This window comes from Carlito syrichta, unplaced genomic scaffold, assembly GCF_000164805.1.
Source record: "Carlito syrichta isolate Samal-C Ts95f unplaced genomic scaffold, Tarsius_syrichta-2.0.1 Scaffold117909, whole genome shotgun sequence".
NCBI classification, from domain to species: domain Eukaryota; kingdom Metazoa; phylum Chordata; class Mammalia; order Primates; family Tarsiidae; genus Carlito; species Carlito syrichta.
In genome coordinates, this window is record NW_007062005.1 from 66314 (window position 1) to 78439 (window position 12126).

The 12126-nt window shown below is 49.9% G+C and overlaps 1 protein-coding gene across 3 annotated transcripts in view; it reads left to right on the forward strand.

The window, feature by feature from the left end:
• Window positions 1-12126, forward strand: part of STMN4 (stathmin 4) — a 24661-nt gene that overhangs the window by 3743 nt on the left and 8792 nt on the right. The gene's annotated exons all lie outside the window — the stretch shown is intronic.

Genomic DNA, 12126 nt, shown 5'->3' on the forward strand with positions numbered 1-12126 from the left:
GCTCCGGCGATCCTTCCGCCTCAGCCTTCCGAGTAGCCAGAATTACAGGCACGCGCTACCACGCCCAGCTGATTTTTTGTTTTATTGTAGACATGAGGTCTCGCTGCCCAGGGGGTCTCAAACCCTCGGGCTCAGACAATCCACTCACCTCAGCCTCCCAAAGGCGTGGGATTACAGGCTGAGCCAGCGAGCCCTGCAGGCTGGGCCATTTTAACCACATTTGCCCTGTAGGAGGAAAGTGGATGGATATCATTTAAAACAGAGCAACAAAGATTGACAGACAGGTTCAGAGAATAAAGTAGTTAAACGGGAAAGAGAAACATAGGGAAAAGAAAATAAGAAAAGAGAGAGATAAAGAAAGGAGCACATAGCATCTATATTAAACCAACCATATAGAAAAACCAGAAATGTTCAGATTGTTTGTGTTCCTGATTTTGAATAATTATATTTAATTATCAAGATCATAAGCAAAAAAAAAAAAGGCTAAGTTTTTCCGGAACCCCTGCCCTCTTGGATATCTTTACATTTTTTCCTGGTTACCTGGAGACTCTCATTTGGAGACATAGCATTCCCAGAGATTTTGAAGTCATGGATGGGGAGAAGTGGGACTTTTTTTTTGTCGTGAAGGAACATATAAATTTAGGGGGAATTATATAAAATGCAAAATGTAATTTTTATAATGCCCTTTAGAGGACCACCTCCCCATTTTTTTTAGCTTGAGAAATGCATTGTGTGTAATTTGAGTTGCTTATTAAATTAGCATTTGCTATATTTAGAGATGTGACAGTCTGGGAAAGGTTGCTTTTTCTGTTTTTCTTCGGGGTTGGGCGGGGACCATAAAAACTCCCCTGCCGTGACAAAAAATGTTTTTCAGATTTTCGCATTTCTAGTCGCACCAGGAAGACACAGACATACGCACTCACCCTCCTCGTCTTCCCACCCACATAACCACACATGTACACTCCCACCTCACCCCTACACACACGTACTCATCTGTCCTTCCCTGCTGAAGCCCAAAGCTCAACTGCTCCTTTCCATCCTCTAGCACTGAGCTGTGTTCCCACTCTTTTAGGGTCCTGCTGTCAGAGGTGGGTGGCAGGAAGCAGGAGAACAGGACCCATCAGAAGGGGTGGGAGCGAGGAGGTGGTTGACCTGGTTCAGGACGGAGTTCGGGTACCTGGAGAGTTCAGGGAACAAAGCAGAGAATGGGAATGCAGAGAAAGGAGCTGAGCACAGATGCTAGGGTGAAAGACCAGCGGGGGAGGCAGACGGGCAGGTGTCAGGAGATCATTTGAGAGATCATTTGCCCAGGCATCCAGACCAGGTGGGGACAGAGTTCACCCTGAGTGTGTGGAGACAGTTGGGTAGGGAACGGCACATGCTAGCAGGCGCTGTCAGCTCACAGGGTAAACACAGTCAACTGTTGATTCTGGATGGGGCTGTCTAACCTCTCCACCTGCTGCCCAGCCAGAGGCAGAAGGACTCAAGAAACTTCCCGTGAACTCTTCCTGGAAAAGAAAGATTACTTCAAGAGTATGCTGGCTGACCAAAAAATGTGTCGCATTCCATAAATCAAGCACTCACGGAACATAGGATCCCCAATGGTCATGAGCAAAGAAGACACGAGAATTTAGAGTCATTGTCTAGTGATACTCAACACACATTTATAAAGCTGAATGCAAATGTCAAATATCTTGAGGCTAGGGAATATGTTTATGAAGCTCACCACTGTATTCCTAGTACCTTGCAGAGTAGGGATCAATATTTGTTGACTGACTAATGTAAGAAACAACTCAAGAATAGTAATCCAGAACCCAAAAGCCACATCATTCTGAAAAAAAAGAACCAGAAGGTTTGCAGAGAGGTAGTAAAATGTTGCTAAATTGCTCATCTCATGCAAAGAAAATCATCAGATACTATTTTATTCTTTTTTATTTTTATTTTATTTTTATTTTTAGTTAGAGTCTCACTCTGTTGCCCAGGTTGGAGTGCAGTGGTACACTTCCGGCCACCGCAACCTCGACCTGCTGGGCTCAGGCCATCCTCCCGCCTCAGCCTTCCAAGCAGCCGAACTATAGGTACACGCTACCTTGCCCAGCTCACTTGATTTATTGTAGAGACGAGGTCTTGCCAAGTTGCCCGGGTGGGTCTTGAACCTGTGGGCTCAGGCAATCCACTCGCCTCGGCCTCCCAAAGTGCTGGGATTACAGGCTGGAGCCCAGCCCTGTTTTATTCTTAATGTAGTAAAATAGAAACATAAAGCTTTTTAACGTAAAACTATTAAAACTAATACGTAAAAATTACAAAGTACTGGTAAAGAATGAAAGACTAAAGAAAACAAGAGCACTGTAGCCAAAGATAAGAGACTTCTTTCAGTTTAGCTGGGTGCTGGCCAGAAGCCTGGCTGTGTTCCTCCTTGGGACCTCAGGCCAGGCGTTGGACTTCCTGGGCCCTTTGGCTCCTCCCCTGAAGAGGCGGAGAATGGAAAAAGAGCTCCGTGTTTCCTTCCACCTCCCAGGATCACAGAGTGGGTGGAGAGCTTGATTCCCGGGGACATCTTCAAGTTCTAGTGCTTGTCCTCTGCTACTATGAAAGAGTTTATTTATTACACTTTGTCGGTCAGATGTGTGCATTTTAACAGGGGCTTTCTGAGGCAATGCCTGACTTGAGGGAGAGGTCTTGATTGTAAGTGCAGCACCCACCCACAGGAGGAGGGTAGGTTTGGGCACTTGCCCACACTTCACATGCCATCAGCAGCCACGTTTACATCTAGGGGTGGCCTTGGATATGAGGATGTAACACAGAGCTTTATCAGAGGCATTGTGGGCCTTGACGTAAGAAGACTTAGGTTCAGATCCCATCTTTATCACTTTCTACCTGTATGCTGTTAGGGAAATCAAGTCATTTACCTAAATTGACCATCTGTTAAATGGGCATAATAATATCTATTTCATAGGATTTGGGGGGCATAAGATAATCAAATGTATATCCCCGATGACAATTATGTAAAAGTAATAAAGAAAAACAAATCAAACAAAAAACCTAGGAGGAAATCCTAGTAGCATAAAGTTGCAAGATTACAGGGATTTATTTTCTTTTTTCTGTCACATAGATTTTTGTTTTTTGAGTTGGTATCTCTGTAGCCCTGGCACAATCATGGCTCATCGTAGCCTTGAGCTCAGACCATCCTTCTGCCTCAGCCTCCCAAGTAGCTGGGACTACAAGGCACTCACTACCATGCCTGGCTAATTTTTGTAATTTTTTCTGTGGAGATGAGATCTCGCTATGTTGCCCAGGCTAGTCTCGAACTCCTGGGCTTAAGCTGTCTTCACAGCTTGGTCTCTCAAAGTACTGGGATGACAGGCGTGAGCCACCATACCAAGCCTGTCACATAGGCTTTCTAAAACATGATGTTAATATGTTTGTAATGAAAGCATTATCTAGGCCGGGCATGGTAGCTCACACCTTTAATCCCAGCACTTTGGGATTACCTGAGCCCAAGGGTTTGAGATCAGCTTGGGTAACTTGGTGAGACCTCATCTCTACAGTACATTTTAAAAAAAATTGCCAGCCAGGCTCGGTGGCTCAGCCTGTCATCCTGCGCCTCTGGGAGGCTGAGGTGAGTGGATTGCCTGAGCCCGCGGGTTCGAGACCCGCCTGGGTAGCGAGACCTCATCTCTACAATAAATCAAAAAAAAAATCAGCTGGGCATGGTAGTGTACGCCTGTAATTCTGGCTACTCGGAAGGCTGAGGCGGAAGGATCGCTGGAGCCCAGCAGGTCGAGGCTGCGGTGGCTGTGAGCGTGCCACTGCACTCTAGCTTGGGCATCAGAGTGAGACTCCGACTCAAAAAAAAAAAAAAAAGCATCATCTATAAAATGCATACGTATGCCCTTGAAAGTATTCAGTAAGCTGCAAAGCATTAGAAAATACTCACATGGTTGTCAGTGGGGCAGGATTACACAGGCTTGATCTGTGTTGACGCCTTCGCGGCTTTGACCCAGGACCTCACGCAGTGCCTGGATCACATGTCTTGTGCTCCCACCTGCAACCCCGAATGGATGTCCCGCCCCTGAAGTCGACTTCTGACATGCCAATTCCTCTGTAGGTCTTAAGTTGGAAATTAATGTAGCCCCCGCATTCCATGACTGCGGATCCTTGGGGGATGTTAGTTTCCCAGCTTCGTCTTCCTTCTCCAATTTGCCCCTTGACACAGCTGTCTGAGCTAAGAGCGGCTCCGCAGACCCAGGCCTTCAGTCATGCTTCTGTCAGTAGGTGCTTATTTCCTGGACGCACCACTGGAGTCGCACTCGTAAGCCTGTTAGGGACCCTCTGGGAGCTGCTCGTGACCAGGTCCCCATCTTCTCTTCCTCTAGATGCCCTTGGAAGCAAATCTAAGGGGCGATTAGACAGCGCCCGTCCCCCAAAGCCAGCGAGCCCCACACTGGTGGTGTTGTACCATGTTCCTCTGTATGCCTTGCTAGTTCCTTCTTAGCCTGTGCTCTAATTAATTCCCACTCCTCCCTCCTTTATGACACGATCCGCATTCCTGCAGAAGACCCTGACGAAGGCCAGCAGAGCATCTGCAGGACTTCCAAAGCCGCCATGGCTGTAGATTCCTGCCCAGGGATCTGCTTCACTTTTCCACCCACAAAAACTCCTGTGGCTATTTTAGGACCTAGCAGAAGGCTTGGCACAGGATTACGTATTCGATAAATATTGTAGAAAGAATGAAAACCACATTCATGAAAAAATAATTTCTCTCCTTTTGATGTTAGACCCAAGTAAGACACATGGCTGTCCGTCAAAACCTTCTGATCAGCCTGAAGGAAGCCGGGCTACTCTTCTGCAATGACATGCTTCCAGCCCAAAGCAGAGAAATGTGACATTTAGATAGCATCTGCAGCTTACTTCTGGTAAATATAGGATGTCAGCTGGACCGATTGATAGCAGGGCTCAGACCTAGAGAGCCACCTCCCTGTACTGCCGGTGGCTATGAGACCTCTGTTCCAAGCCAGGCCTCTCACCATGAGGTACTCATCCCGATTCTCTGTCACAGTTCCTGCGTTTGTCTTCTGAAACCCTTGCCGGGGACAACTCTGTTCAAACCACTTGGACACGCATTAGCTGCTGATCCCTCATAAATAGTCCACATGGAATTTGACACACCCTGAGAGCATTCTCTGGGCATTTCTTTAAAAAAGTTATTATTATTATTATTATTTTGTAGAGACAGGGTCTCACGATCTTACCCAGGCTTGTCTTGGCTCAAGTGATACTCCTGACTCAGCCTCCCAAAGTGCGGGGATTGGAACCACGCCTGGCTCTCTGGGCATTTCTTGTGACAAATGAAACGCTTGCTCACTCTGTCATATGGATAGCCAGAGGCACCTTAGAAGGTCTGGTGTGCACCCGGTAGTAGGTGGTCATGTGGCATCTGAGAGCTTGGTCGTCTTCCCTATCTTTCCTCCGGACATTAACTGCATCACCAAAAGCCTGGGAGTGTGGATCACGCAAGAGTACCCTGGGGGGCATCCCTTCTGCAAACCCATAGTCTCCTTGGAAGCTGCTGTGATGATTCCCGTGGGGGCTGTTTCCTCTCCCTGGTGTTTGGAGACAGAAGGAGTCAGGATGAAGGGGAAGGGAACCCATACTGGAATCCAAAGACTTGGACTCTGGTCCCATCTCTGCCAGCAACTGACTGTGTGACTTCAGTTTCTCTGGTCCCCAGGAAGGAAGGTGTTGGCATTTTGGAAGGGACAGTTGTTCGTTGTGTGGGATTGCTGTGTGCAGTGCAGGACATTTAGACCACCCAGTCCCTGCCCACTAAATGCCTGTGGCATCCCCAGTCTAGTGGTTATCCAAAAGTGCCATGTAGTTCCCAGGGGTGAGACTACACCCAGCTGAGATATGATGGCCCGTTCTCTCCATCTCTAACATTCTGGTGTTCCAGGGGAAATTGGGGGCTCTGATCTTTTCCTCCAGCCTTAGTCAATAGACCTGATTCTACATCTTCACTTTCCCAGCCATGCCCGCCCTCAATGTAAACGCACCCATTCTGTGTCTGGTCCCCTTAGGACTGTCTCTCTGCTTGGTGGGGTCACTCAATTGTTATTATTTTTAAACCAATTGTGCTAATGGTTCGATGCATCCGCAAAAATGTGTGGTTATTTGCTTTTCCATATACAGACTCTTAGATGCTGGAACTGAGGGAAACGTGTGGATCTGTTTGTAAACGGGAAACAGGGCTGGGTGGGAGACAGAAAAACCAGGGTGCAACTCAGGCTGGGCGAGTCCAGTGCTTTGTGCCTAGACCTCTGCTAGGCACAAAGTCTTTCCCTCCTCATCTCTTCCCCAAACTGATGCTGCCTGATGAATCTTTCTGTACTGGGAGTAGAACCTAGAGACACATGTCACATGAAACACACGTGGACTCAAATCCCAGCTCCGTCCCTTTCTACCTGCATGACTCGCTGTAATTTGCCTGATTTCTGGGCTTCAATTTCCTCATCCTCGAAGAACCTCACAGGCCATTGCCTTGCTAGACTCTGGTGTGGCCATATGCTCTTTGAGCTATGGCCGTCGCCGTGGTTCCTAGCTTTGGTCTCCTCCCCTCCCTTGGGGAGGTGAACTCCCCCTCTCAAATTTACTTTCCAAATAAACTATATTTTCCAATCTGAAAAAAAAAGAACCTCACAGAATAAATGGAGATAATGGCTGTGACTTTCCTGGCACAAAGATGGTGCTCAAGAATGGTAGTTATTATTACTGCTATTATTATCACCACCACCGTTTCCTTCTCCCTTAGTTCAAGAGATGTTGGTGGCTTCCAACAGAACAGGAGATAAAGTAGACGGGTCTGGAGGGCTCTGTGGTATCTATTCTAGCATTCCATCCCATATTACATCCTAGCATGCAGCCCAACGGGCTTCCTCTGTTCTAGAATAAATCCAGTCCACACTGCCAGCATGGTCAGGTTCAAAGCCAATGCGAGGCTATAGGCATTGCAGAACTCAGTGGCATAATGAGGCTCACCCTCGCCTTTGCCCTCCGAAGCCTGAGTTCCCTCGTCACCTCCTCTGCCAGATGGTCCCTGCCACCACAGGGGATGGGCTGTCTGGGGAGGTCCTGCCTCCCAGCCAACTAGTTTGTCCATCAAAAGTGCTTGGAAACAAGCACTGAGTAGGAGGCCTGAGACTGCTATCTTGAGCTCTAGCTCTGGTTCTGTGGATAGCGGCTCAGTGACTGTCACACTGACCTTCCATTACGGGCAGTCTGTCTCCTGGTCTTCCTTAGGGACCACTTGAGGGCTAGGATTGGCTTCTACCTTAACAGAAATCTCTTGGGAGGCCTTGGGGTGGGCCGGAGTCTGCCTCTGCGGGGGCTTTTGCCTTATGGTGCTCTGATGGCTGACATCTTAGAGAGAATCTCTCACTGAGGGGCCTGCATTCCTGACCCCATCCCTACTCTGGCTTCTCTTGTCCCTTAATCTTCTTCCTGCTCGCCTGAATTCCTGGCACTCTGCTGGCTCTGACCTTGGGCATGACTCCCCTTACTTCCCCTCTCTGGCAGTCCTAGGAGAGGCTTGGTGGCCCCCACTCCATCATATTTTGGTAGGGGGTGACAACATGACCAACAGTCATTTAACAGACTCCTCAAGGCGACCGACAATCGCACAAGCAGGCCGGGTGCTGGGGATGCCACAGGTTAGTTGGGGATAAAGCCTAATTCCCTGCCGCAGCTGCCACCGCCGCCCAATGGCCAGGACCCCTTTGCATTACTGTGCCCTCCAGAAGAGTCTCTCCACGTTTTCTTCTGTACTTTTTCTCAGAATGTCCATGGCAGCAATATCTTTTGGGTCTTGATTGGCATAGAAATGATGTGACCATTGGGATAAGGATTTATAAAGGCCCCATGGAGCCACAGGTACACATACATAGATCATCTTGAGGAACACATTGGCACATTGGTGGCAGCTGAGATCTGGCCAGAGTATCATGGATTTGAGCCCTGGCTCTGCCACTTACCGAGGGCATTAGTTTTCTGGGGCTACTGTAACGTATTACCATCAACTAGGGGGCTAGACCTTCAGAATCAAGATGTCAACAGGCTGTATGCTCCTGTAGACCCTTACTTGTTTCTTCAGCTTCTGGTGGTCCCAGGTGTTCCCTGGCTTGTGTCTATATCATTCTGCCTCGACTTCCATCTTGCACAGCCTTCTCCTCTTCTCTCTCTCTCTTTCTTCCTTTCTTTTTGACTTTGGTTCTCACTCTGTCACCCAGGCTGGAGTGCAGTGACACGATCATGGCTCACCCCAACCTCAATTTCCTGGGCTCATGTGATCCTTCCACTTTAATCTCCCGAGTAGCTGGGACTACAGGAACGTGCCATCATGCCTGACTAATTTTTTTTATTTCTGTAGAAATGGGGTCTCGCTATGTTGCTCAGGCTGACTTCAATGCCTTGGGCTCAAGTGATCCTCCTGCCTTGGCCTCCCATAGTGCTAGGATTACAGGCTTGAGCCGCCACGCTGGGCCTCTCTGCGCATTTCTTTCTTTTTTTTTTTTTTTGAGTTGGAGTCTCACTCTGTCACCCAGACTGGAGTGCAGTGGCTGCTCCCTGCCACTACAGCCTCGACCTGCTGGGCTCCAGCTATCCTTCCGCCTCAGTCTTCCAAGTAGCTGGAACTACAGGTGAGCGCTATCATGCCCGGCTAATTTTTGATTTATTGTAGAGATGAGGTCTCACCAAGTTGCCCAGGCGGGTCTAGAACCTGCAGGCTCAGGAAGTCCACTCTCCTCGGCCTCCCAAAGTGCTGGGATTACAGGCTGAGCCACCAAGCCCGGCTTCTGTGCATTTCTTATAAGGACACTTACCACGGATGTAAGGGTCACTCAGGTAACCAGGCATGGTCTCATCTTGGGGTCATTCATTATATCTGTAAAGACCCCTTTTTCCAAACAAGGTCACATTCGCAAATTGTAGGTGTTAGAATGTGGATGTACACGAATCCATTCTACTGAACAGTCTTGGAAATGATACCGTCTCTGAGCCTCAGTTTCTTCACCCATGAAATGGAAATAGTAATTCCTACCTTACACAGTTATTATGCAAATTAAAGATGCTCCAGAAGCATGCATTTTAAATTTCGCAGTCGCCAGCTCTGTGGCACCGAGAGGTCTCAGTTACAAATCACTTGACCATCAATACCTCTGCCCACTTCTATAACACCTCCTGTTCCCTGCTCTGGTCTTGGTTCTCTCGTTCTCTGACCTTCTCGGTGTTCCTAAAACTCTTAGCACCTTGTCTTCGAGGTAGAAAGAACCTACTTACTTTATTTTTTTTGTGTGTGTGTTGGAGTCTCATTCTGTCGCCCAGACTGGAGTGCAGTGGCTGCTCCCGGCCACCGCAGCCTCGACCTGCTGGGCTCCGACGATCCTTCCGCCTCAGCCTTCTGAGTAGCCGGAATTACAGGCATGTGCTACTATGCCCGGCTGATTTTTTGATTTATTGTTGAGATGAGGTCTCGCTGCCCAGGTGGGTCTCGAACCCGCGGGCTCAGGCAATCCACTCACCTCAGCCTCCCAAAGGCACGGGATTACAGGCTGAGCCACCGAGCCCGGCTTACTTTATTTATTTTATCGAGTCGGGGTCTTACCAAGCCCAGGCTGGAGTGCAGTGGCATGATCATGGCTCACCGCAACTCAACCTCCTGGGCTCAGGCGATGCTCCAGCCTCAGCCTCCAGAATAGCTGGGACTATAGCCACATGCCGCCACACCCAGCGATTTCTGTTTATTTTTATTTTTTGTAGAGACTGGCTCTTGTTATGCTGCCCTGGCATACAACGATCCAAACTGCTGGGATTACAGGCACGAGCCACTGTGCCCAGCCTAGAAAGTGCTTATGACATATTTTTACACCAACTCATCTCCCCGGGCCAGACTGGCTTTCTCCTAGTCCTCGGGACCATGGGGGAACCAGTAGTGAGTATCGAATTGCTCCACTGGTCACAAAGGAAGAGCTGCTCACAGGTAAGCTGGAGCTTAGTTCTAGCTCTGCGGCCTTAGAGCTGTGTGACCTTAACCAAGCATCCTAACTTCTCTGAGCCCCAGCTTCTTCATTGGAAAGCAAAGCTGATGGTACCCGTCTCAGTAGCCTAGCACAGCCTCATGCAAAGACCACCTGGGATCATGCTGGTGTCGAGTGTCCCATGAGCGCAGGGTCTCGTCATCATTTCCAGCTCCAGTTGAGGGTGTGTTCCCTGACGCCAAGTGCCTGCCCTGACTCAGTCCCCTTCCCTTTCTCAGGTGTCCCTCTCTGCCACCCCCTCCACCCGTTTGGACCACCACTTCTGATCCACTCCCCAGGCTGACATCTGAGGCCGTGGCCTCTCCTGGGAGGGGTTTACTCACTCTGTCAGGGTTTTGAAGTCGGTCTGGCCCCGAGTGGAGATTGGGTAGGGGGATTGGAGTCTCGCGACAGAGATGTCGCCTCCCGGCACTGAGCCTGCCTCCCTGCTCAGGGACTCACTGGTGCCGCCAGGACCAGCTGAACTCTGAGAAGAGAAGACCCATTGTGCTGCCGTGACAGGGACATATCAGGGGCCTCTGGCTCCAAAGCCCAATAACAAGAGCAAAGCACTTTTAAGGCCACTAGACCACGGCTCAGATCACACTCTCTTTTTCTAGCTACGTCTCCCTGAGCAGTTTCACAGACCCTCTGAGCCTCATGTTCCTCACCTGCGTGTGGAAATGGCCATCCTTACTGGCAGGGTGGTGGTGAGGACCGGGGCACTGGCTCTGAAGCAGGTGCGTGGCACCTGGTAGTTGTCCTGATGCAAAAGGCAGAGCCAAGGAGACTGGCATTTATTAAGCGCTTCCTGTTTGCTGGATGCTGTGCATAGACTTTTCTCCCTTGGACAGCTCCATGCAAAGTTTAGACTATGGAGAGCCAGTGGAAGAGAACCAGTAGGAGAGATGACATCTGGATCTGGCCCCACACTGGACTAGTCCTCAAGCCAAAGTCAAGGTCACTGTTCCCATTGGCTCCCCCTACCTGTCCCAGCCAACGTGGACCCTGGTCCCAATGGAAAAACACTCTCATTATGGAAGGAAAAGGGATGGAGATCAGTCTCAGAGCCTCTTTGACTCGAGAGGATGCGGGTGGTGGGGCTGCTGGCTCACACCACCCTCCACTGGTACGGTGACCACAGAGGTGCCCAGGATCAAGAAGTCCTGATGACCAGCCCTCGCTGCCGGCCGTCCCTCACTCTCATGGATGGAACCCTCCCTGGGGCTGGTCACTTCTGTCCCTCCGACCCTCCCAGGTCTCCTCCTTCCCTGCCCCTCCCACCTCTTCGCTTCCCACCCTGCCCCCTCCTGTCTTCCCTCTTCCTGATTCCGAATCAACCGGCTCGAGACCATCCCCACAGACACCGAGTAGGCTCACCCCGGCCCTTGCATCTGCTGTTCCCCTGGCCCAAGGCCCTCCTTGCCCAAATCCGACCCAATCGTCACGACCAGCTCAGATGCTGCTGACACCAGGGGCCGCTGCTTGGCTCCCGGGCCTCACGGTGAATGTGGTGTCCTTTCTTTGCGTCCCCGCGATAATCCTGCATGCTGATTTCTGTCTCTGCTCTTGTCACATGATAACAGCGTGATTCCTTCATGTTTGTTTCTTCTCATAATCCAGGGTTGTCTTAAATGAGGCCAAAGAGAGCTTAGGTCGGCAGTCTCAGGGAAGGGAAAGCGGGAGGGTGTCTGAAGAGGGCTTTTATCAGCCTTTCTCCAGTTCCCTCTCACCCCCATCAGAACTGGCTGGACAAGGTCTGGGGTGTGTGTAGGGGACACAGTTATTTTGCAGAATCTCCCAGCAGATTCTGCCTGAGGTCTTACTTCTCACCCTAACACCCATGTTCGGCCAAGCCACTGAGCTGAGTGGGCAGACTGACGAAACACCCCTTGACCTGCACGGTCTGGGGCATCGATGCAGGTGGCGTAGGCTGTGGGGGCAACCCACGTTTGCATACTCTAGGGGGGCTTCAGATTGGGAAGCTGATGATAAAGTGTCACTCGTACATGGAAGTGGAGCACGGCGGGAGTGGTGTGGAAGGGAGGTTGGTGTT